Source organism: Schistocerca gregaria, chromosome 10 (assembly GCF_023897955.1).
Source record: "Schistocerca gregaria isolate iqSchGreg1 chromosome 10, iqSchGreg1.2, whole genome shotgun sequence".
Lineage (NCBI taxonomy): Eukaryota > Metazoa > Arthropoda > Insecta > Orthoptera > Acrididae > Schistocerca > Schistocerca gregaria.
The window spans coordinates 220927192-220953700 of NC_064929.1; the positions used below are offsets into that span (position 1 = coordinate 220927192).

General features: G+C 45.7%; 1 protein-coding gene across 1 annotated transcript in view; it reads left to right on the top strand.

The window, feature by feature from the left end:
• The first annotated feature begins 5134 nt into the window (after window positions 1–5134).
• The window catches only part of LOC126293545 (acetylcholine receptor subunit alpha-like), a 486710-nt gene continuing 465335 nt past the window's right edge, over window positions 5135–26509 (top strand). Inside the window, exon 1 of the mRNA XM_049986811.1 lies at window positions 5135–5206. The gene's annotated coding sequence lies outside the window, so the exon portion shown is untranslated. The remainder of the gene's footprint in view (window positions 5207–26509) is intronic.

Here is a 26509-nt window from a genome sequence, read left to right on the forward strand (position 1 = left end):
ATTGTTGGAAGTATTTTACCCAGCCTTGCTCCATATCACGTCTTGCCCATAGCATGAATTGTGTAGCTGAGAATCAAAAAGGTTTTTGTTGAAGCAGCTACAACAGTCCAGTTATTTCGAGAGGAACTTCCCAACTCCCACTTCCACCATAACCCATACTTACTCGCTGGGGAACGTGGCTAGAGAAAAACATTAAGAACTTTGTTCTTAAATTGCGGTAGGAGTCACTGAGCATTACTTCAGCTAAAGATCTTCTAAAGGACCCAACAATTTCCAACGACATTGCATACATAAAATCTCATTATGCATTTTTGATCCCTGTTATTAAAGTGTTCAGGGAATCCAGTCTTCACGCAACTGCGATTGATAAAAGAGATGGAAAAAAAAACCAACTTGGTCCCAGGGTCTGTAGGTACGAAAGTTAGTGAGAAAGTAAAGACAGTGCCACAAAAAAACCAGGACTGAGCACCCTCTGCACAGTGGCTGACATCTTATCAGGTAAATCAACAGAACATGCGCCAAATACGGTCATTTAAATAAGCTCCGGTGACATCTGTTGACGTGGAACGCTCATTCTCGGCATATAAGATGCTATTACCAGACAAGAGATGCACTTTCTCTACTGAAAATTTGGAGAAAGTGTTAGTTATTTACTGTGACTGTAATTATGGACATGGACAATAATATACTGTAGCTTTTTGTCGATCTGTTTATCTTTCTAGACAATAAAATGTCAGATTTTGGTGACCTATTTTCTGATTTTTATAACCTATTTTTGTAAGAGATAGAACCTATTTTAGGTACCTAATTTAAGATTTTTAGAACCTAGAAGTCCGAGGTGTAGCAATGAGATATCTAATACAGAAGTTCGACCTACTTCCAAGAGCGGAATAACACTGCTGTACGAGAGTTAGGGCTGCTGACCAATCCTCGGGTTTGTGTTTGTTTACATCAGGTTTATTGTTACGATGAACGCAGTATAGTTCGCGACACTTCAGGTACCGTTGCCGCGGCAGCGAGTGCTACGTCATCGGCTGTCGCTGCTCGTACACGAACTGTTTGCAACTGCGGCGTACCGTACTGGGGCGCCCGCATCTTAAGTCGGCAGGGAGCTGCAGCGGCATCGAGGCTGGTGCTTCTTAAAATTTCGTAGGTCGGCTGATTCACTTCTACTTCCAAGAGTCTGTTCAGCCGTGTTCGTTAACGTATCCGTAACTCTGAACTATGAGTCAAACAGAGCTGTGATGATTTATACCACTCTTCTCAGTATCCGTTAAATAACCTCTGTCAGCCCTGTACGGTGCGGGCCCTACACATGGTTTGTACGTGTGGTTCATAACAAGTCTGCCTTCTAGCCTAGCAATGAACAAAAGTCTTTCTCCTTACCTATGCCTGATACATTGTGATGAAATTGCAATCAGTTTCTGATGGTGCTCAGCAACAGTCATATAACATGTTTTGAAGGAACACACCACTATTTGACCGTTTCATTGTTTATTTAAGTACAACCCAGGATTCGGCTTTTTACGCCATTTTAAGTACTTGATTTTATATCTTTAACATATGTTGCAGGACACTTAAAATGTTGTCAGTCTTAAAATTGGCCATAAATTAAGAAGAATACTGGCTTCCCAAGAAATGCAAGATGTAAAGTCACCATCTTGTAACAGAGCAGTAAATAAACGTCATATTTAGTAAATAATATATTCGTATTTAGTAAAAACGCAAGCGTCTTTTTACTATATGAGACGAGCTCCCACGATTATTTACTGATCTACATGACTACTCTGCAATTCACATTTAAGTGCTTGGCAGAGGGTTCATCGAACCACAATCATACTATCTCTCTACTATTCCACTCCCGAACAGCGAGCGGGAAAAACGAACACCTAAACCTTTCTGTTCGAGCTCTGATTTCTCTTATTTTATTTTGATGATCATTCCTACCTATGTAGGTTGGGCTCAACAAAATATTTTCGCATTCGGAAGAGAAAGTTGGTGACTGAAATTTCGTAAAAAGCTCTCGCCGCGACGAAAAACGTCTATGCTGTAATGACTTCCATCCCAACTCGTGTATCATATCTGCCACACTCTCTCCCCTATAACGCGATAATACAAAACGAGCTGCCCTTCTTTGCACCCTCTCGATGTCCTCCGTCAATCCCACCTGGTAAGGATCCCACACCGCGCAGCAATATTCTAACAGAGGACGAACGAGTGTAGTGTAAGCTGTCTCTTTAGTGGACTTGTTGCATCTTCTAAGTGTCCTGCCAATGAAACGCAACCTTTGGCTCGCCTTCCCGACAATATTATCTATGTGGTCCTTCCAACTGAAGTTGTTCGTAATTTTAACACCCAGGTACTTAGTTGAATTGACAGCCTTGAGAATTGTACTATTTATCGAGTAATCGAATTCCAACGGAGTTCTTTTGGAACTCATGTGGATCATCTCACACTTTTCGTTATTTAGCGTCAACTGCCACCTGACACACCATACAGCAATCTTTTCTAAATCGCTTTGCAGCTGATACTGGTCTTCGGATGACCTTACTAGACGGTAAATTACAGCATCATCTGCGAACAACCTAAGAGAACTGCTCAGATTGTCACCCAGGTCATTTATATAGATCAGGAACAGTAGAGGTCCCAGGACGCTTCCCTGGGGAACACCTGATATCACTTCAGTTTTACTCGATGATTTGCCGTCTATTACTACGAACTGCGACCTTCCTGACAGGAAATCACGAATCCAGTCGCACAACTGAGACGATACCCCATAGCTCCGCAGCTTGATTAGAAGTCGCTTGTGAGGAACGGTGTCAAAAGCTTTCCGGAAATCTAGAAATACGGAATCAACTTGAGATCCCCTGTCGATAGCGGCCATTACTTCGTGCGAATAAAGAGCTAGCTGCGTTGCACAAGAGCGATGTTTTCTGAAGCCATGCTGATTACGTGTCAATAGATCGTTCTCTTCGAGGTGATTCATAATGTTTGAATACAGTATATGCTCCAAAACCCTACTGCAAACCGACGTCAATGATATAGGTCTGTAGTTAAATGGATTACTCCTACTACCCTTCTTGAACACTGGTGCGACCTGCGCAATTTTCCAATCTGTAGGTACAGATCTATCGGTGAGCGAGCGGTTGTATATGAGTGCTAAGTAGGGAGCTATAGTATCAGCGTAATCTGAAAGGAACCTAATCGGTATACAATCTGGACCTGAAGACTTGCCCGTATCAAGCGATTTGAGTTGCTTCGCAACCCCTAAGGTATCTACTTCTAAGAAACTCATGCTAGCAGATGTTCGTGTTTCAAATTCTGGAATCTATTACAAGATGGTGATTTTACATCTGGCATTTGTTGGGAAGCCAATATTTCTCTCAATTTGTGGCCAAATTTGAGCCACAGCATGTTAAATGTCCTGTAACAGACATTAAAGACATAAAATCATATACTTGAAAATGGCATAAAAGGCCGGAAGCTGGATTGTTCTTACATTAACAAACAGCCAAATGTCGGTTTGTTTCTTTAAAAAACTGCAAACTGTTACACCCAGGAATATTTTGAGATGACCCATTCCATTTGTGACTCACTGATATTGTTGTCATAGCATACCATGTTCTTGGTTCTGTGAAGTGCACAGTATTGCATTTCTGAAATTTGAAGGAAGCAGCTGTTCTTTGCACTACTATGACATTTTGTCAAAATCCGGTTGAATATTTGTGCCAATTTTTTCAGACAGTAGTTTATTATAGACTACTGCAGCATCTTCGAAAAGGCTGAGGTAACTGTTAACGTACGACACGAATACCGAGGCTCCCCACACGCTTCCCTGAGGCACGCCTGGAGTTATTTTTGCAACTGTCAGCATATCTCCATCCACGAAAACCTGTTTCGTCCTCCCTACCGAGAAACAATCAGAAATACTGCAAGACAGTCCGTACTATGATACTATCGGCGGTGAGGTAGCGGTGGTACTGAGTTGTAGTTCCAGAAGTAGCTCACTCACCTAACGCCCTCCGTCCACGGCTTTTAGGATTTGTTTGGAAAGAAGAGATAATTAGGTTTTACTTAATCGATCCTGCTTGACATGGAGATGCCTGTACGGCATAGCTCACAAGCTCACTGATCTTTTTCTTCAGTGCGTTAATGAAAGGTGATTTATTTTGTACATCTGGGATTCTTCTCGCAGATTTTTCTATCCAGAAAACTTTTCTGGCATACACGATTTATTATCTTTCGGTTTTCACCTAGTCGATAAGATTCTTCATTACCTATTTGGCACAAGACTTTCTTTTCTAATCAGATACTGACTTTCGCCCCACGTTTACATTGGTTTCGCGTGTTTTGTGAAGGAATGGACTTACGTCTCCAGATCCCCCGTTCCGTCTTCACTGCGTACAGTTCAAAACTCTTCTTTCGTAACCTTGGCATGTGCAATTTTTCTGCTGTGTCTGCTAGGACACTTAACTGTATAGCTTACTTAAGCTAACAAATTTTAAAAGAAAAAGGCGACAGAGGTAAGAAAAACTTTGTACAAGAGTTTCGTGTTAAACTGTTTTGCGACGTATGATTCCTTAGCACCGAAATAGCGCTCGTACAACAACTAACGCTGCGACAAAACGCGTCTGACTACGTTCACAGCAAGAATCGGTGGAAGTCGCTTGCACGAAACGTATCCGTACCGTGTGGATTAAATGTCTGTGAAGTGAGACCACAACGTAGTGGAACTAGCTGGTCGATTGCGAGCGAGAAACTAGCACAGCAATGTAATTATAGGACATCAGTGACTGCGTTACACCGATACCGGAGCGAGCGAGATACCACGATGCCAAAAATTCAGTTACAAAATGGTGCAGGTAATGAGTTACTCGTCGTGCAACAGTTCCAGCGTTTTATGACTATCTCGTCTTTTGCTTTCCTTTTGCTCAGAACGCAAAGCGTATGGAGTCTTCGTGTAAAATAACTGAACTCTTACTACTTACGTGTGCGTCGCAAAACATCTGACGTGAGGGCGTGCGTGGTGTTGCAGCCGGCCGCATGTGGAGGCGCACGCACCGCCGCTGACGACATGCGGGCCGCCGCCCCCGCGTCGCCGCCGCCATGATGCGCGACGCCCGGCCGGCCGCCCCCGCCGCCTCCGCCGCCGCCGCCGCCGCCGCCACCGCCGCTGCGCTGCTCGTAGTCTGCGCCTCTCTGCAAGGTCGGTGTCGGGGTGTTCCGTGCCCTTACCTTAGTCTCCAGCTTGTAGCAAGATGTTACAGTGTCTAGATATGTCCCGACTCTAGCGAGTATGCTGTTCCTTAATATCACTTTCCACATATGTCCCCCTTACGCGGGACGCCAAATGTCCCGGTATAACGAGCACTATAACGAATCAAAACTTAACGCTTCTTCACTTACAAAATGGTCGACTACGTCAAAGTTCCGAAGTTAGATTCTGAACGCGTCAGTGGTGGCAACCGACACGTTCAGAATACTGTCATCCCGCCACTGTGCGTTTCAAAGTGTGCCGCTGTTCTCTGGACGGCGGAGAGGCCACGACTGCTGTCAGACCTTCTCCCCACTGCAGTGGCTGTCTCCTGCGCCAGCCCACTTGTCGGGTCTCCGCTTTCCTTTGTAGCGCGAAGTAAAGCGATGGAGGCAGGCGACTCTGAGGCACATGCACCACACCCTTCATTGTTCCGAGTTCATATTTCTTCACTTTTGATGAGAAGTCGCTTAGGAGATCAGCGACCATCTGGAAAATACACTACTCCGGTCACCAATTCACTTTTATTAACTGATGCCAACGTGTGCGCTCTGATGGTCCGCCAGAACGTAATAGCAGAGAACACGGGGCGGTACACGTCTTTTCACAGATCTAATGGTGGCGGTGTCCCAAACGGGTAAAGATGAGATCTTAATGAAAATTGTATTGGTGACCGAGACTAACCTATCTGAGTTCAGTTCTCATTTGATTCAGTAAGCGCAAATACGACTCGTAAGTAACCTGTAGCATGCGTATGTATCTCTTAACTGGGTAAATAGAAAAAAATTGAATGAAACATCGTGGTAGTTAGGCATGTTGAATAAACACACTGAGAAGCTTAAACATGGACCTGTGATAGGTTTTAAAGTTTCGTTAGTATTCTTAACGGATTCAGTGCGTGCTGACCTTTATTATACATATTTACTACTTTATTAAGGATTTTTCGTAGGTGAACTCACGATTGATAGCAAAAATAATTAAAAATCCACTTTCTTTTGCAAAATATTGGATTCTAGATTTGTACCGCACATGTGCAATGATGCACATAACAATGAACATTCTTACTCCAGTACAAATTAGAACTGTAAACGGCGTAGTCTACGTTTTACAACTCTAATCGTTTCTCCAATCTGTTACGTTTCCACAAATTTAAAAATAGATGCGAATTCCGCTATCTACGCACTGTGTAACGGTGACAGTGGTTGCCCAGTGAAAACCACTGTAACCGAGGGCGGTCATGTGCACGTGAGTTTCATCTGTTGCAGTGAGCGGTTGAAAGACACGTAAAATTCATATCCGCCCGTGTGACCCTGAGATTTTCTGCAAAACTGGACCTGATAAGACACTGTTGAGCTCTCGTCACGCACGCCGCAGCCTGTGTTTGTGGGCTGTTCGAGGGCTACGCAGACGCAGAACAGAGCCCGAAATAATTTTTAAAAGGCAGTTTTGTTCACAAACCAGCTTTATCTCTTTCAAAGCACTCTCCGTTATACGTAAGACATTTGTTCAATGGGTGGTGGTGCCAACATTCCTCACAGAGATGGCTGACAGCGTCTCTCTCGCCGTTTCCTCGAACGCTTTTACGTCGTCAGATCGGTATTTTACGTCGTCAGATCGGTATCCTGCCGTGCCCTTTCCCTGGTGCAGAAACCAAAATACGAGCAGCACTGTAGGGAAGTACGGCATACGTACGGGCAGCAGCTGTCTGGCTGTGGAGAAACCAGTCCCGTATCTTCTTGTCTGAGACACACTACACTCTCAGAACCTCTAAACAGAAAATTTTGGTTAACGATCCGGGGGCCAGCCGTGATTCACAAGAACGATATGTTTTCAATCCGTGCTACGTCTCAGCAGGTCCTTTCTCGGAAGTGTTTCGTAACGTTCAAACACAGTATATGTTTCAAAATCTTAATGAAAGTCGTTGTCAATGACACGGATCTATTATTCGGTTCATTATTCCAAAGACATCTTCGCTGGCCATTGGGGATCAGTTCGAAGCGGGACTCATCACTGAAGACAATTCTGTTCCTGTCGGTATGATTGGGGGCCGAGGAGCAACAAACAGCGCTGCGGTCCGCGCCGTGCAGCCGGCGGTTCTCTTCGTAGCGGGACCCCCCTGGCTGTCAGCCGCGCCACCCTTACAGCACAGTGGTCCGTTTTGTTGACATCCTGAGCTCCAACAGTTTCGACTGTGGCCAGCAACGCCGTCGAATCTCTCCGCAGTTGAGAACGTTTGGTGAATTATCGGTAGGACCTTCCAGCCAGCTCGGGATTCTAACGATTTAACACGCCAATAGGACAGGATCTAGCTCTTTCTCTATAATAAATCATACAACTTTTCTGAAATTGTATTAGTTTGTTTGTACGTTCGTCTACATCACATCAACAGATCTCTGCCGCATTTGGATGATTCCTTTGTGGTGTGTCATTTTTTGTCTTAGAGTGTAATATTTGTCAGTCTGAGAACGTATGTAAGTTGACCAGCGTCACGCATTCGCTTAACATTCCGAAAATCCACGAAAGCTATTTAAAGTTCCTCATCGTACTCGCAAGCTGAAGTTCTATAATCGCCAACAAACAATATTCTAAGGGTTAATCGCTCTCATAGTAACCTCCAGGACAATTTTTAAAGTTTAGACTAACGAAGAGAAGACGGCAAATACCATAGAACGATTTCCCAGTAACTTTGCTAAGTGCAGGAGGAGTCAAAATAACGTGTCTGAGAAAACGACGATAAAAGTTTTCGATGTAATTTAGATGACTTTTAGCGTGCGATAATATCATCCGACATGGTGGCTACAATTACAGCCTCTCACTTCTGCGAACCATGTTTGTAACCCGATTATTATTTTTATTTCATTTTGTTTACTTACTTTTTCATTTATGTATCTATATCCATGTTTCTTATCATGTTAGGGGATACATGGTCGTTAATTAATTGTTAAATTACAGCTGGGTTTCACAAAAATGGCTCTGAGCACTATTGGACTTAACATCTGAGGTTATCAGTCCCCTAGAACTTAGAACTACTTAAATACAACTAACCTAAGGATATCACACACATCCATGCCCGAGGCAGGATTCGAACCTGCGACCGTAGCAGTCGCGTTGTTCCGGACTGAAGCGCCTAGAACCGCTCGGACATCGCGGCCGGCTGAGTTTCACAATGTCATACATTTATTATATATTTGTGTGTGGTATTCTCAGTAGTTAAAATCTTTTTAAACTTTCTTATTCTTATATTTCACTCGTGTATCAGTTATTATATTAATCCTTATATTTTATTCTCATGTTTATTCTTCAGGAAGATTAGGTACATTCCAGTGGATGACACTGATCGTACAAACACCACTCGCATCGGGAGAACGCAGGTTTGTCACAGCGACAATTATTCACTCGCATAAGAAAAGTCGTTAACAATGCTCAGTATGTCGTTCGCTGGCAATAATTCCGTGCAAATCACGCACAACGGGTCACTTTTTCGAAAACTGGCGCTTGAAACTGATTATAAATTACGATACACCACAGGAATGTCTCCGAAAACAATAAAAATAATTCTGTCATTCATTTATTGTTTTTTTTTATTCACTCGCCAAACATGCAGTTAGTTGACGACTAAAGACAGCCGGCCGCTGTGACCGAGCGGTTCTAGGCGCTTCAGTCCGGAACCGCGCTGCTACTACCGTGGCAGGTTCGAATCCTGCCTCGGGTATGGATGTGTGTGCTGTCCTTAGGTTAGTTAGGTTTAAGTAGTTCAACATTCCAGGGGACTGATGGACTCAGATGTTGTCCCTTTGAACACTTCGGCAACGATTCCCGATGACTGATGTTCGCCCTGGCAGTGATGTTCTTAGAACTTCCTTTGCCGCTATACTCTTTGTCACCTTTCCGCTTGCTGCATATCGCTCGAGCTTCGGATTTACCCCGGGTTGCAGGATCCTTACAGGGCTTCATTCAAGGACGTGGACCGCATCTCTGATCTTTCGTCGTCTTGTGGTCGAAATCTTCAACTTCATAAGTAACATTAGACAACTGTCTTACAACCTTATAAGGTCCAAAGTAGCGCCTGAGGAGCCAACCGTCCGAACAGGAGTGAAGATCCAGACGAGGTCACCAGGCTGGTAGACAACAGGGCGGTGGCTCTCGTCACACCTTCGGCGATCGTTTCCTTGAACCTGCAGCGTGCGCAGTCGAGCTAACTGCCGGGCTTCCTCGGCTCTGGTTAACGCCTGGCCGATGCAGTCGCCGTCCACGTCATCAGGGTGTGACGGGAACACGGTGAGCACTGTCGTCGCCGCCTCACACCCACGCACCAGGGAAATTGGCGTAAATCCTGTGGTGTCTTGTTTGACGGTGTTGTAGGAGGACGTCACGAAAGGCAGCACCTCATCCCAGTTGCTCTGCACTGTCGAACATTGATAGCATGTCGGCCAACGTCTTATTAAGGCGTTCAGTAAGGCCGTTTGCGGACTGTAGGCAGTCGTCATGTGATGAATAATGTTGCACCGACGGTTTATCTCGAATAATGTTGCACCGACGGTTTATCTCTGTCACAAGATTCGATTGAAAAACTTTCCCCCGATCTGTAATTAACGATCTTCGGGCACTGTGCTTCAACACAATGTCTTCCACGATGAATGTGGCTTCCTCGGATTCTTCGGCTGTTTTCACTGCTTTTGTACTGGCATAGCGTGTCAGATAATCAGTGCAAACAATAATCCATCTATTGCCACTAGCAGACGTTGGGAATCGTCCGAGGAGGTCAATCCCAGCACGCTGGAAAGGCGTTCCGGCTGGTGGTGTGAGTCGGCCTGGTGATTTCTGAGGAACGCCATTTCTCCTCTGACACTCTCGACAGTGCGACACATGGTGACGGACACTTCCAAATAAACCTGGCCAGAAAAGTCTCTTGCGGATCCTGTTCTTTGTCTTAATAAATCCTAAATGTCCGGCCTCAGGTCATGGAATTTCTGTAGAACATCTAAGTGCATGTGTTTAGGAATCGCTGGTAACCACCTCTTTCCAAAGGGATCAAAGTTTTTCTTGCAAAGTAATCCATTAAGTACGTTAAATTGTCCTTTCCCATCCTCTGACAGATTTAAGACAAGCATAATTTGAGATATCTTGGCGTCCGTCTCCTGCTCAGCAGAGAGATCCTGGAGGGCAGCGAGACAGTCACTGTCTTCATCAAAGTCTTGATGGTCTTGCACAGGGTTTCTTGAGAGACAGTCGGCGTCTTAGTGTTTTCTTTCACTTTTGTTCACTATGGTAATGTCATACTCTTGAAGACGTTGGTGCCCACCTAGCGAGTCTTCCTGCTGGACCACAAAAGTGAATGATGGTCTGTAACAACTGTGAATCGCCTTCCATAGAGATACTATCGAAATTTGCACGTGGTCCAGATCACAGCAAGACATTCTCTTTCTGTAGTTGAGTTGTTTCTCTCAGATTTTGTAAGTGTCCTAGAAGCATAGGCTATAACCTTCTCTTTTCCATCTGAAATTTGCACCAGAACAGCACCGATCCGATACCCACTGGAATCTGTGGGTAGTTCTGTAGGTGCTCTCTCATCATACAGATCAAGTATAGCGTCAGTCGTTAGAGCTTTTCACAGCACGTCGAAAGAATCTTGTTGAGCACTACCCCAGATAAACTGAGCATTGGTTTTAACAACTCTTGGAATGGCCTGGCTTTGATACAAAAGTCTTTGATAAAACGACGGTAATAATAACATAATCCGAGGAAGCTTCTCACATCTCTAATACTTTTAGGAATGGGAAATTTCGTTATAGATCTCACCTTTCCTGGGTCTATCCGCACACAAGGTGTCCAAGTATTTTGATCTTTTTTGCCCCAAGCAGACACTTTCTTGTATTAAGTTTCAGTCCGCCTTGTTGGAGACACTTAAGAGCGCCCCTCAGTCTTTTAATTGTTCATCAAATGTCTCTGAGAACACTATAATGTCATCTAAGTAACAAAGACACATCGTCCACTTCCGGTGACTTAGGAGATTATCAATCATCCGTTCAAAAGTTGCTGGTGCATTACACAAACCAAACGGCATTACCTTAAACTCATAAAGGCCCTCAGGGCTGATGAATGTTCTCACGACCAGCCTCATCTATTTTGATGTGCCAGTATCCCGAGTACATGTCCATGGTTGAGGAAAACGTAGCTGCCTTCAGACAATCTAGTGTATCGTCAATTCGTGGAAGAGGATAAATGTCCTTTTTAGTTATCTTATTAAGCTTCCTGTAATCAACACAAAAGCTCCAACTGCCATCCTTCTTCCTGACGGAAACACTGGTGGCCACCATGGGCTCTGAGAAGGCTAAATGATGTCATTCTTCATCATTTTCTCTACCTCGTCGCGAATTGTCCGACGTTCCGTTGCTGACACACGGTATGCTTTCTGGATTATTGGTTGATGGTCTCCAGTACTAATCGGGTGCTTCACCGTCGATTTGTCTAATTTGCTCTTCATCTGTGGGTTGAAGCATTCAGAAAATTCTTGAAGAATGGCAAGTAGCTTCTTCTGTTGTTCCTTAGTGAATCTGGTAACAGTCGAGCTAGAAGATCTTGTCTCGTACTGGTAGCGCCAATTTCGCCCACAGACTCGGCATGGGAGGTTTCTATGATGCTCAGCTGTTCTGCATTTAACAGCTCAGCGTTTGCTTTGCACGTGTGTCTTGGAAGGATCTGCGGTTCTCGGCGATAGTTAACTATCCACAATTCACCGGATCCGTTCTTAAACGAGACGACAGTGGCTGTGATGACCAAGTTACTCTTCAGTGGTATGCTTCTCTTACATTCCACTACAAGAATCCGTAGGTTGATGCATGGCATGACACGTGACAGCTACCTTTCTGGCGCAGCTGCAGGAATGATCATCCAGCACACATAGTCTCCACACACTCGGATGCGCATCTTCCTGTCCACGGTATCTCATCTCGTCTAGCATCATCTTCGAGCGACCACAATCTATAATTTCCTGAGAAGCTTTCAAAAACTCCAATCCGAGAATGACGTCATGACTACACTCTTGTGAGACGATGAATTCTAAGGGCTGTGTATGGCCACTTATACCCACACGGATGGTACATCTTCCTGTGGGTTTTACATATTTCCCATTAGCCACCTTCAGCAGAGAGGTTTTTTGCCGACGAATACGGTTTTCTGCAAAATACCTGAACATGATGCTCCAGAGTCCACAAGAGCTTGGGCTGGTCGGCCATCCGTGAGGGTATCGACGTAGCTTCCTATCATTTTTGTAGCGATCGACGACGGAGGATTTTTCTCTTCGGCGGTCTCACCTCCAAGGAAGGTTGCACCCTTTGGGTTTCCAGGTTGCGGAGGCTAGGTGATCGGCTGGAGCCTCTAAACGGCGATGGAGACCTTGCTCGGCTTGTTGGGGAGCGTCCCCTCCAGCGGCTAGCTTGCAGCGATGGTGACCTACGTCGTCCTGCACCCACATCTTCTTGTTCATATTCGTCCTTCCGGAGTTGGCGTCGGCTAAGATCGGTCTACTCTCTTCTGGCGCGGGCCTCATCAAATATCCGCCGCTTTTCTCGACAGTAGCGCACCACATGTCCCGGTCGTCCGTAGTTGAAGCATACTCGGTCCTCCAGACGTCAGTCTTCCTTGGTGCTCAACCAGGTTCCTCACGCAGCATTGTAGGAACTTCGCCTGGGTCTCGACTTTTTCACTCTTTTAAAGGGAAATGAAGGACGAGAGATTGGGTTCAATGTCTGCTCTACTTCCTCCCTTACGACCTCCTGAAGCGTCTCGGTTTTTCGCTCGCCGTGCAATCCAAGTGTCTTCTGAACTTCCTGTCTCACTATCTGACGAAGGAGATTTGTGGAATCAGTTTCTTCCTCCATCACAGACATCGATACGTCGTTTGGAAGCCGTTCAAATTTCTTGCGTGTAATTCTTTTTTGATGCATTATCTCGATATACTGGCACCATTTTATGAAGTCATCTGCTGTCGAAACCTCCTGCAGGACTAGGGCTTGATACATGTCCTCAGAAACACCCTTCAGGAGATGTACAACCTTATCTTCCTCCTTCATTCTAGGATCCACTATTTTACACAGCTCTAAGACGTCTCGGATGTCGGATGCTGTAATTTCTCCTGGTCGCTGTGCCCTGCACTTTAATTTATCTTCAACCTTGCACTTTTGTCGTTGTGTGTCGCCGAAATACTTGCACAGTTCCTCCTGGAATACTTCCCAGCTTGTGAACTTCTCCTCGTTGTTCTCATACCATTGCTTGGCAGTGCCCTCCAAGTAGAAAAACACACGATATCATCCCATTTGTTAAATCTGGCTATATGCTCATATACCTTCAGCCACTTGTTTGGATCTTGGCCATCGTCACCAGAGAACCCGAAAGGATGTCTCATGTGGTGGCACACAGTTGCTGTCATCGAAACGTCCTCATCTCCTTCAGTCTCCGGTAGATTGCAATCAGTTGAATATGGCTCGTACTCAGGGTTCTCGCCACATAAACGGTGGCTCTGTCGTGGCCTGATGGGAGCCACTGTGTCGATAACGTGCGCTATCACAATTTCCAGTACCCAGCGCCTCCCTAAGAATAATGTCACGTAGAAGAAGGTGTAATTACGCACACTGACTTCACGTAACGAAGGTTTATTCAGCACTTGCACATACAAGAGCGCGGAGCGAACTGCCTCCGACCAGCGCACATACGGGGTGTATACAGTCACAGAACATTCCAGTACAATGATTCTTGATATTTGTGGATACTTCTAAAATGTACTCGAACCGAATATAGAAATTAAAGTCTTACAATTCAGGTGAGATTTGAACTCACGACCCTCCATGCATCACTCTAGTATCATAACCACTACACTACGATTTCTGGAACAATATATTGTCCGACTCGTCCCGAAAAAGTACTGTCCCGAAATTTCAATAGTAAATCCCTACGCGATGCACAACACCTCTCTTGTAACGGTTGCCAGTGGAGTTTGTTTCGCATCTCCGTAACGCTCTCTCGCGAACTAAACGATCGCGTGGCGAAACGTGCCACTCTTCGTTGGATCTGCTCCAGCTTCTCTATCAGTCCTACCTCATAGGGATCCCAGAGAGATGAACAATACTCAAGAATCGGGCGAACAAGCGCCTTAAAAGCCACTTCTTCCGTGGATGACTGGCATTTCCCTAAGATTCTTCCGATGAATCTGAGTCTGCTTTGCCCGCTATCTGTTTTATATGATCATTCCACTTGAGGTTGCTCTGGATAGTTTTACGGCAGACGCTGTCTCCAGCTGTTTGTCATCAATAGTGAAGCGGATTTCTTTTTCTATGTATGCGCAATTTGTTACATTTACGAGGGTTGTAACTTTAATAGTGGCAACTATTTATTTACAGTTCGTAGAATATAAATACGTGTCTCAAAGTTTTACTGACCTTCAAAGTAGTCACCAGCACTGTGTATAACCAGTTGCCAGCGATGTGGAAGTCGTAGGATACGCTTAGCAGTGCCAGTTGTGTTGACAGTTCGAGCAGCGCGGTCTATTGCTCGACGAATTTGTAGCAGTTCTGAAGCGAATGTCGTTAAGTGTTTTCTTCAGTTTAGAAATCGAGTTGAACTCACGAGAGCTTAAGTCAGGAGAGTGCAGTAGGTGGTATAGCACTCAGCAGCCGCATCAGTCAAACAAATCGGTAACAACTTGCACTGTACGTGCTTGAGTTCAACTCGACTTCTAAACTGGAGGAAACACTTCACTGTATTGGCTTCAGAACTGCTACAAATTCGTCGGGCAATAGACCGCGCTGCTCGAACTGTCAACACAACTACAATTCTTTTATCTCGGCGGTTCGTGCATGCCCGCCCAGACGCGGGAGACTGCGGCGTTGCCAGTTGCATACGACGCACGCGCCAATTGGAGCAGCGCCTAGAACCGCTCGGCCACTCTGGCTGGCGTCCCCATTTCATTATCAACATTGTGGCAACTAAAATCGACCGTAAGGAAAGTATGCGCTATGGACTTTTACCGCTGCAAACTCTTCAAAATTTCGTGCAATAGTTCACTACATTCAATGCTGCCCAATAGCTGCGTTGAACAACGAAACAAAATTAAGTCAATTGTGGGGGAAACGTATAAGTCAAGAAGATGTGTAAAAATCAAATTTTTGGGCCACGTAGTTTTTGTGAAATCGAATGATAAGTGTGTCAAAGCAGTCGGAACACGGTGTGTCTGCACAGGCGAGCAGTGCAGTGATGACAAAATTTCGCACAGCGCAGAATGCAGGGAGCACGTCCTTGTAGCAGCAATAGGGTTAATGCTGCCGTGGTGGCTTTACTTCATAAACTGCGCGCTCCCCCCTAAACATAAGTTTGCGAAATATATTCCTCTTCTGCAACTGTAATAAGCGTCAAAAAATTACATTCAAACGAATAAAATTCATGAAGTAAGCCACTTAGATATTATATATATATATATATATATATATATATATATATATATATATATATATATATATTGAGAAAACAAAGACCCCCAATTATACCGGTTTCTCCTTCCAGTAAACAAAAATGAGTCTCCTTCGTCTTGTTGGCGAAGAAGCAATCTTTTGGAACAAAAAAAAAAGTTTCTCAAAGCCAAAATCAAATTTCCTTTTTCCTTTAAGAACAAATTATGAGGAATAAATAAGACCAGGAGCTCCTGAAGTGTATCCGCCTACAGCATGTCAGCTCATCCAAACGTGTCTTCTCATGGCGTAGGCGTCGGTTCTGCGTAGCAGATCTATTCAGTTCGGTTCTCTTTATACAGTTTTCAGCTTCTCAGGGCTTGGATGTTCCAGCTACTAGGTGGGTCGTCGAAAGTGCTCCGTAAGAAATTGGAAAAATATTGTTTATAGCGTGGGTTGCGTATCAGGACGCAGTGTCGTTCGTTGAGATAAGTCCAATATCCTAGCGTAGACTTGTCGCCAGAAGTAAAAAGATAGCGGATGGTGTGGCCACAGATCCAATTCAAAGGGTGAGTTTTGGCGGAGGGGTAGAAAGTTTTATTGGGGTACAAAAGCATGTGGACATCGATCTGAGCCGGTGTCTGGCGAGTAAGAAACGCCAAAATTCGCCGCGCAAGTGTCCAGACGTCGAACGCTGTGCCACAGTGGAACCGGTGGACATCCGTGTCATCCACTGCACAGTGGGTGCAGAGGGATGAATCGGCGAGATGGATGCGGTGCAGACGATCTCGGTTAACTTGTTTGCCATTCACGGTGATGTACCACGCTGGTTGAACGTCTGATTCAAGAAAACACTCATGGATCGCCTTCCATATGTGTCGCCACACGTACTGTGGATACTTACGTTCGATGGGGTTGGACGGGCGGCACTGTTGTAATAATTCGGAGACTGTTTTCGTGAGGTACAAACTTGGAAGTGGTAAGGACCGGTAGACATAACTGTACTCCAGGAAAAATCGTTGGATGTAATAAAAGGGGGTTGGAATGGTCGATACCAGTACTGGGGCGGACAAGGAGGCCGGTGCAAAGTGGTGAAGCAGGAGGCTAGTGAGGCTCTGCGGGCAACGGTGCCAAAGTTTTAGTTGGGAGCTGACGTATAGCGCCTTGACACGAGTCGGCACGTGGATGAGTCCCACCCCGCCACGATCTCGTGGCAGTGCAAGGGATTCATACTGCACCTTGAATAACATCCCCGAGCTGACGAAGGAGCCGAGAGCCATCAACAGTCGTCTCGCCAGGAGATTTGGGACTGGTAGTACTTGAGCCATGTGTGGTATACGGGAAGCATGATACATGTTCACGTATTGCGCGCGTTGGATAACGTGGAGAGGTCGTAGCCGGTGATCTGCGAGATTTGCTCTGATTGTCTGTAGCAAAGCGTCTACCATTGACAGTCGCTGAGCGGCGCAGGTCTGGTGTGAAATCAAGTCCAAGACACCGTATGGTGGCGGCGACACTAAGGGGGCAGCGCATCTCTCCGGAAAGCCCTCACCAATGAGCAGGACCTTGGATTTTGACTCGTTGAGGCAGCTCCCCGACGCTTCGCCGTAAGTCGCCACCCATGTCAGTGGTGCTCGTACTTCATCTTCACTGCGCAGATATAATACTTCCGGATGTTGTTGTCGCCTCCTAGGGAAGTCTGGTCGCAGGATGTGACGTAACGTGCGACCTTCTTGAGTCGCGATGCCAGTAGCCGTGTGAATATTTTTATGTCGCTGTTGAGCAAAGTAATTGGTCGATAGTCCTGGACCCTCGATAACCCACGCGGTTTATGTACGGGGATAATAATGCCTTCTAGAAAGGTGCTCGGGACCACTGTCACCGGTGACATCAGCTCTTGTGCGATTGCTGTCCACGTGGAAGCCAACAAATAGTGAAAACTTTTACAAAATTCGACGGGTATACCGTCAGGTCCAGGAGATCTGTTATCGGAACCCGCCTTGATAGCATCTACCACTTCATCTGTGGTTACGTCGTCTTGGAGGTCACGCACTGCACCCTCCGGAAGAGCGTTCGTAGTAAGCTGAGCGAGTTCTGTGATCAGTGCTGCAGAATGCGGTACGGCTGCGTATAGCCCGGCAAAATCAGCATGGAGATCACGACCGATGCTTTGTTGGGCGTCGTGCTGGCGCCCTTCCACATCAGTCAGGACTGGGATCAGAGCTCGTCGTCGTCGTTGTCTTTCCTGAGGAGGTGGTACATCGACGGACGGTCTTGAGGGATTCGATTAGAAGCTCGAGAACGGACTACAGTGCCTTCCAAGTTACGCCACATGATCAAGGAGATCTGCGCCTTCGTGCGATGGACCATCGGCTGCGGGGCTGGCGAGAAAGGCATCGTCGTACAGTCACGTAGAATGGTGTAGTAGAAGTGCAGGGTATTAGCTTGCTACGCCTTTCATTCCTTCCCATAACTCATCAGAGTCTTCCTGAGGGTCGGCTTTGCACAGGAGAGCGACGATGATAAGGTGGAGTCATAGGCTTCACGACGATGGTGGCAGCGTGCCCACGCTGCTTCGACCATACGGCGACAGTCTGAGGAGGTCAGGTGAGCGACATTGAGTTTCCACAGTCCACGACTATGCCACACTTGCTGTCGGGCGAGGGTGACGTCACAGAGGTACGCTTCATGGTCTGAAAAGCCCAAGGGCCAGACTTCCGCATGACGTGTGCCATCAGCAAGGGAGCGGGTAACGCAGATGCGATCTATGCGGCTTGACGAGTGAGAGGTGTAGAATGTATAGCCCGGTTGAATTCCGTGGAGCTTCTTCCATGTGTCAACAAGTCGTAGACTGTCGATGACCACTGAGAGAGATGCACAAGGGGAATGTCGCGGGAGTTGGTCCGCGGGCTCTCGTGTCAAGCTAAAATCCCCATCGAGTACCAAATCGTCCTGCGGACCGGTGAAGAGGGGTGTGACGATTTCGGCAAAGAAAGTTTGTCGGTCATGACGGCGGCCAGTGCCCGACGGAGCGTAGATATTAATAGTACGCACGCCGAACAGTGTGAGGGCCATACCTCGCGCCATGGGGAGGTAGATGACGTCCTCTGCAGGGAGTCCGTCGCGTAGCAGGATGGCGACGCCGCTACCGGTATCGGATGCGGGGGAAACATGGGCGTTGTATCCGGTGGGAACTAGGAAGTCAGCCACAAACACCTCTTGTAAGAGTGCCTAATCCACATCCGCAGAGTAAGTAGTATCTCCGAACATGGCCATTTTATGGGGGGCATGGATGGTGGCAAGATTCATCGTGGCGATACGATATTGCTGGGTACGGCCATTCTCAGTATTTGCTGAACGTGCGGTAGAAGTAGCCGGCAGGTGGAGACCCACCGGTGGTCCCGCAGTGGTTGGGGCGCCAGCCCCAGTGTCTCCGTGGTGGACTCCTGTGCAGACACGCTGGCAGTCTTTCCACTTCTTCTTCAACGTCATCGGCCCAGGAAGCTGACGACGTGGACATGTGACGGTCCCGTACTTCCGGAACGGGTGTTGTGGATTCCGCAACATGAGTGGCAGGGGGACCGCCGTCATCATTCGTTGACAATGGCGAGGACACGTCCCGAACCGGGAGAGGAGGCGTCACAGTAGGGGCGCCTGTTGCTGCTGCATCGCGAGACTGGACGGAGTGTGGGAGGTCACCGTCAGACAACAGTTCGACATCTCGCGGGGACGTCTGAGAAAGGGCGTCATCGGAAGGCGTTCGTCGTCGTGTCCTGTGTTTGCGAGACGACCGCTGTTTTCTGATGTGGCCTTCTGAAACAGAATGTGGTCGCCCGCCGTCTGACGCCGAACCCGTCTGGACAAAGGCAGACGTCGGCACGACACCGAGGTCGACGTCCACGGCTCCAACAGGAACATCGGTTTCGGTCTGCAACCCGGACGGTCCTGAAGCGAGCGCTGGAGGCGACGCCGTGCTGGTGTCGTCGGCGCGTTGTGCTGCGGCGGGTGGCGTTGACGATGCTGCTGGCGCAATCGAGATTGGTACGACGGGGTCCTGTGCAACCTTGGCGCAGGTGATGGGTAAGGACGTGACCGTCGAAGACTGGGTCTCATCACGTAACGGCGTCTGTATTAAACGGCGGTGTAAGCATTCGGAACGTACCTGTCCCTCCTGGCCACATCCTGCACACGTTCGTGGCTGTCCATCGTACATGACGATGGCCCTCACACCGCCAATCAGCAGGTACGATGGGACATGTTTCGACAGCTAAATTTTTATTTGCCGGACTCCATTTAATACGGGGTAGGTCGTAAATGTTTGCCACTTCTCCGCGACGTGACCCAAGACGGTGCCATATGGTTGGAAAGCGGCACTGACCACATCCTGAGGCACCTCGAACGGGAGCTCAAACACCCGCAATGTCCGGAGACCGAATCCAGCGTGGGCGACTGTCACAGCACCCATATGTCCATCAGAGTGTTTAAATTTCAGTCCGGTGGCATGACGGTGAACTATGTCATTGCAAATTTCCTCCGTCGACACTTCCAGTGATGGAAAAATGTATACCGATTGCGTCCTGCGGGTTCAAACGTAGATTCTCACGTATGAATTGTTCGACTTCGAAAGCTCTGGGCCGTGGATGTTCAGCCTCAAACGTTACTTTGATCGTTGCACGGCGCTACGAGTGCGCCGTGGGGTACGTTAGTACTGGACTCGATAAACACAAACACCGCGACGCGGAAGTGAACACCGCCGAGAGCGGAGCGCCGGACGGCGCGCGGAGCAGCTCCGCACGCTGGCACGGCTGCGAGCCGACTGTGAGAGAAACCATCCACAGACTGGCCGGCTCACCGGACCTCGGCACAAATCCGCCGCGCCGATTCGTCCCGGGGACCAGGCGCTGCTTCCCGCCCAGAAGGGCAAGCGTTAGACCGCACGGGCAACCGGGCGGGCGCCCCCCTAAACGTAAGTTTGCGAAATATATGCCTCTTCTGCACCTGTAATAAGAGTCAAAAAATTACATTCAAACGACTAAAATTCATGAAGTAAGACACTTCGATATTGTTTTTAAGTCTAGAAGTACTAAGCAACCAGCGAGGTTTGAACTCAGAACCTTTCGCTTGGTAGTCTAACACCTTAACCATCACGCTAACGCAGCTCGCCGTGCAATAGAACTCCTGGAGGACTCTAAGATGTCACACAAAATACCCATAAACACTGTTGGTATGACCATGAATTACTCATGTTTCATCGAAGTACAATATGTTGTTGTTGTTGTCTTCAGTCCTGAGACTGGTTTGATGCAGCTCTCCATGCTACTCTATCCTGTGCAAGCTGCTTCATCTCCCAGTACCTACTGCAACCTACATCCTTCTGAATCTGCTTAGTGTACTGATCTCTCGGTCTCCCTCTACGATTTTTACCCTCCACACTGCCCTCCAATGCTAAATTTGTGATCCCTTGATGCCTCAAAACATGTCCTACCAACCGATCCCTTCTTCTAGTCAAGTTGTGCCACAAACTTCTCTTCTCCCCAATCCTATTCAATACCTCCTCATTAGTTACGTGATCTATCCACCTTATCTTCAGTATTCTTCTGTAGCACCACATTTCGAAAGCTTCTATTCTCTTCTTGTCCAAACTAGTTATCGTCCATGTTTCACTTCCATACATGGCTACACTCCAAACAAATACTTTCAGAAACGACTTCCTGATACATAAATCTATATTCGATGTTAACAAATTTCTCTTCTTCAGAAACGCTTTCCTTGCCATTGCCAGTCTACATTTTATATCCTCTCTACTTCGACCATCATCAGTTATTTTACTTCCTAAATAGCAAAACTCCTTTACTACTTTAAGTGTCTCATTTCCTAATCTAATTCCCTCAGCATCACCCGATTTAATTTGACTACATTCCATTATCCTCGTTTTGCTTTTGTTAATGTTCATCTTATATCCTCCTTTCAAGACACTGTCCATTCCGTTCAACTGCTCTTCCAAGTCCTTTGCCGTCTCTGACAGAATTACAATGTCATCGGCGAACCTCAAAGTTTTTACTTCGTCTCCATGAATTTTAATACCTACTCCAAATTTTTCTTTTGTTTCCTTTACTGCTTGCTCAATATACAGATTGAATAACATCGGGGAGAGGCTACAACCCTGTCTCACTCCTTTCCCAACCACTGCTTCCCTTTCATGCCCCTCGACTCTTATTACTGCCATCTGGTTTCTGTACAAATTATAAATAGCCTTTCGCTCCCTGTATTTTACCCGTGCCACCTTTAGAATTTGAAAAAGAGTATTCCAGTCAACATTGTCAAAAGCTTTCTCTAAGTCTACAAATGCTAGAAACGTAGGTTTGCCTTTTCTTAATCTTTCTTCTAAGATAAGTCGTAAGGTCAGTATTGCCTCACGTGTTCCAACATTTCGACGGAATCCAAACTGATCCTCCCCGAGGTCTGCATCTACCAGTTTTTCCATTCGTCTGTAAAGAATTCGCGTTAGTATTTTGCAGCCGTGGCTTATTAAACTGATAGTTCGGTAATTTTCACATCTGTCAGCACCTGCTTTCTTTGGGATTGGAATTATTATATTCTTCTTGAAGTCTGAGGGTATTTCGCCTGTCTCATACATCTTGCTCACCAGCTGGTAGAGTTTTGTCAGGACTGGTTCTCCCAAGGCCATCAGTAGTTCTAATGGAATGTTGTCTACTCCGGGGGCCTTGTTTCGACTCAGGTCTTTCAGTGCTCTGTCAAACTCTTCACGCAGTATCGTATCTCCCATTTCGTCTTCATCTACATCCTCTTCCATTTCCATAATATTGTCCTCAAGTACATCGCCCTTGTATAAACCTTCTATATACTCCTTCCACCTTTCTGCCTTCCCTTCTTTGCTTAGAACTGGGTTGCCATCTGAGCTCTTGATATTCATACACATGGTTCTCTTCTCTCCAAAGGTCTCTTTAATTTTCCTGTAGGCAGTATCTATCTTACCCCTAGTGAGATAAGCTTCTACATCCTTACATTTGTCCTCTAGCCATCCCTGTTTAGCCATTTTGCACTTCCTGTCGATCTCATTTTTGAGACGTTTGTATTCCTTTTTGCCTGCTTCATTTACTGCATTTTTATATTTTCTCCTTTCATCAATTAAATTCAATATTTCTTCTGTTACCCAAGGATTTCTAGCAGCCCTCGTCTTTGTACCTACTTTATCCTTTGCTGCCTTCACTACTTCATCCCTCAGAGCTACCCATTCTTCTTCTACTGTATTTCTTTCCCCTATTCCTGTCAATTGTTCCCTTATCCTCTCCCTGAAACTCTGTACAACCTCTGGTTCTTTCAGTTTATCCAGGTCCCATCTCCTTAATTTCCCACATTTTTGCAGTTTCTTCAGTTTTAATCTACAGGTCATAACCAATAGATTGTGGTCAGAGTCCACATCTGCCCCTGGAAATGTCTTACAACTTAAAACCTGGTTCCTAAATCTCTGTCTTACCATTATATAATCTATCTGATACCTTTTAGTATCTCCAGGGTTCTTCCACGTATACAACCTTCTTTCATGATTCTTAAGTACAATAAGAAATAAACAATTACCGCTGTTCTTTATTGCGAAAAAGCGGTTCATGAAAATGATACAAACGCCTATCCTTGCTATCGCCTGAATTAGGAGGCTTATTGCTTGTTTGGTTTAATTAATTAATAGAATATGAAGCAATTGGTAAACGAATTCTTTTTCCAAACTTTCTGTAAAGGAAAGTCTGCTATCAAGACATTGCCTTTCTTCAATTACCTTATTTATGACTGAACGTTTCTAAAACTGAAGACACTCGTCTGTGCTCTGCACTGCAGTCGAGGTCGGGTAACGTCGTTCTCTCTTCATCGGCTGACTGTGCTTTGTGACGTCAGATGCGCAGAACGAACCCAAACTCGGCCGTCGTCGTAAATGACGCGCACTTTAGCACTGCTATGGCTTCCACTTCTCTGGTAACAGGTTATACACAATGCTGGTGACTACTTTGAGGTCACTAAAACTTTGAAATACCTGTCTATTTTGTATGAGCTGTAAATAAATAGTTGCCACTATTAGAGTCCCAACCCTCGTATTTACGTTCAGGGTCAAATGCCAGAGCGTGCACCAATTATCAGTTCTCTGCAGGTCGTTCTGCAGATTCTTACTATCTTCTGGCGTTGCTACTTTGGTATAGTTAACTGCATCACCTGCGAATAGCCTCAAAGAGCATCCGATCATTTATGTATATTTTAAACAGCAACGGTCCTATCATACTACCCTGTGCTACTCCGGATATTACCTTTACATCTGTCGATTTAGTTCCATTAAGAGCGACGTGTTGACTTCTATCCACAAGAAAGTCTTGAATCCTATCCTTAAGCTCGTATTTTTTTCATTGAACTGCGATGTGGGACGGTGTCAAATGCCTTATGAAATCGAGGAACATGGCATCAACCTGAGCGCCGTTGTCCACTGCGCTGTGGATCTCATGGAGGGACAGAGCGAGCTGAGTTTCGCAGGATCTCTGTTTGAGGAATCCGTGTTGATTTTTATAGAGGAGATGGTTATTTTCCAAAAACGTCATAATTCTTGAGCATAAAACATGTTCCATAATTTTACAACACATTGACGTCAACGATATAGGTCTATAATTGTTTGGCTCTGTCCTACGGCCTTTCTTAAAAACGGAAATGACCTGCGCTTTTTATCCATTCGTTAGGTACCTTTCGTTGCTCAAGTAATTTACGATAAATTACTGCTAGAAGGAGAGCAAGTTCTTTCGCATAATCTTTATAGAATGTTATAGGTATCTCATCTGGTCCTGAAGTCTTTCCACTACTAAGAGATTGTAGCTGGTTTTCAGTTCCGCGATTGGTTATCTCAATATTAGCCATTTCGATGTTCGTACGACGATTGACAGGAGGGACGGTGTTACGATCTTCTGCGGTGAAACAACTTCGGAAGACGGAATTCATTATTCCGAACTTCTCTCTGTTATCTTCCGTTTTGGTGCCGGTGTGGTCGCTGAGAGAATGAATTGTTGATTTTGACTCACTTACTGTTTTACATACTACTAAAATATCTTAGGGTTTTTACCCAGGTCGGTTGACAATGTCTTACTTTCAAAGTCATTGAATGCTCGTCTCATTGCTCTCCTTACGCTCATTTTCGCTTCGTTCAGATTTCTTTTGTCAGCTAGGTTTTTACTTCTTTCGAATCTGTGATAAAGTGCTCTTCGATTACGTAGCACTTTTCTAACACGGCTATTAAAGCATGGTGGATCTTTCCCATACCTTAAAACCTTACTCAGAACATACTTGTCTAGGGCATATTGAACGATGCCTTTGAATTTTTTCCATTTGTTCTCCACATCTCTCTCCTCATCACCGAATATTTGATGCTGACTGCTAGGATATTCTGAAATTTGTATCCTGTCACCCTTGCTTAGCAAATATATCTTCCTACTTTTCTTAACATTCCTTGTAGGAGCCGTCGTCAGAGATGCTGTCACAGCTTTACGATCACTGAAACCTTCCTCTACGTCAACTAATTCGATACGTTCATGTCAGTGTGTTGTCTGGGGGTTTTGTTAATGAGAGAATTCACTTTTTATGTGTGAAATATACATTCTGACCTATAATTTAAAATAGTATTTGCAAGAAATCTATTATGACAATTCGACAGTGCTCAGTCACACACACATATTATTTCGCTCTCTGTTTGCACGAATCGCTTAACGCATTACATTTTGTATCTAAACATTGAATAACTTGAAAACTTAATCTCGTAGGAAGGGCAGGTCTTTCCTCACGCCCTCGTCTAATTTCTGTTTTTGCAACTACGTGACGGGCTCCTCCATCACTGGTTTGGTTTAGTTATTATTTAGAATTTCCCTTATATTTACTCGACTGAGTCAGAGCGGCCCAGTCCATTCAGACGGTAGCGTTTTCGCCACCGCCGGGTTCAAAGCGTTGGGCTAGCCGACCTGTTCTCACAAGGGAAACTCCCCATCGCACCATTCTCAGATTTAGTGGTAAGATGGCTCAGCCGATAGACCTCCAAAAACTGAACATAGATCAAGCATAGTAACGGGAAGAAGATGTACTGAACTGTAAAAAAAAGCAAACCGGAAACAGTGAACGGTTGAAGTATAAGAAATGCTATATAGAGCAGCATACATGAGGGCCGGCGACGTGGTTGTCATGGTGTTGGACTGCTATGCGGGAGCCCCGTGTTCAAAAGTACCTCGTGTATCTTTATTTTTTATTTTTTCCCAGCATTGTGATGTGTCCGTCCGGCCATTGGTGTGTTTGTTCTCTTCCTGTAGTGTTGGCAGTTGTCATTCTATACACTGGTTATTGATGTGAGTCACGTGGTAAGAAACGTTACCGCTGCGGGTGTGATGAATACTGAGAGCAGGCCAGATACCATATAGACGTCTCACAGAAATGAAAACAACAAACAGACGGGTGTGAACTCTGTTACAACAAAGGAATTCAAGAGTCAAAAGTTCCAAAACGGAACGCAACTTCAAAAACGTTAAAATATATGATTTGACAGAGCAGAGAGAAACTGTGTGATTGTGAAACTGTTGCGTTCATTTGTTGCTGCTTACAAACTATTATCTTTTCATATTTCCTTGGGAATGATCACATTCACATTCGTACGACAAGGAGGCATATCTGACTCACTCACCAGGCGTGTAAATTAGGTGTGTCGGTAAAAGATTCCTATCACTAATGCCGTGTATGACACAGCAGACGATTTTCCGGTGGAGGATTCGGTTGACTTGTCGCCTTG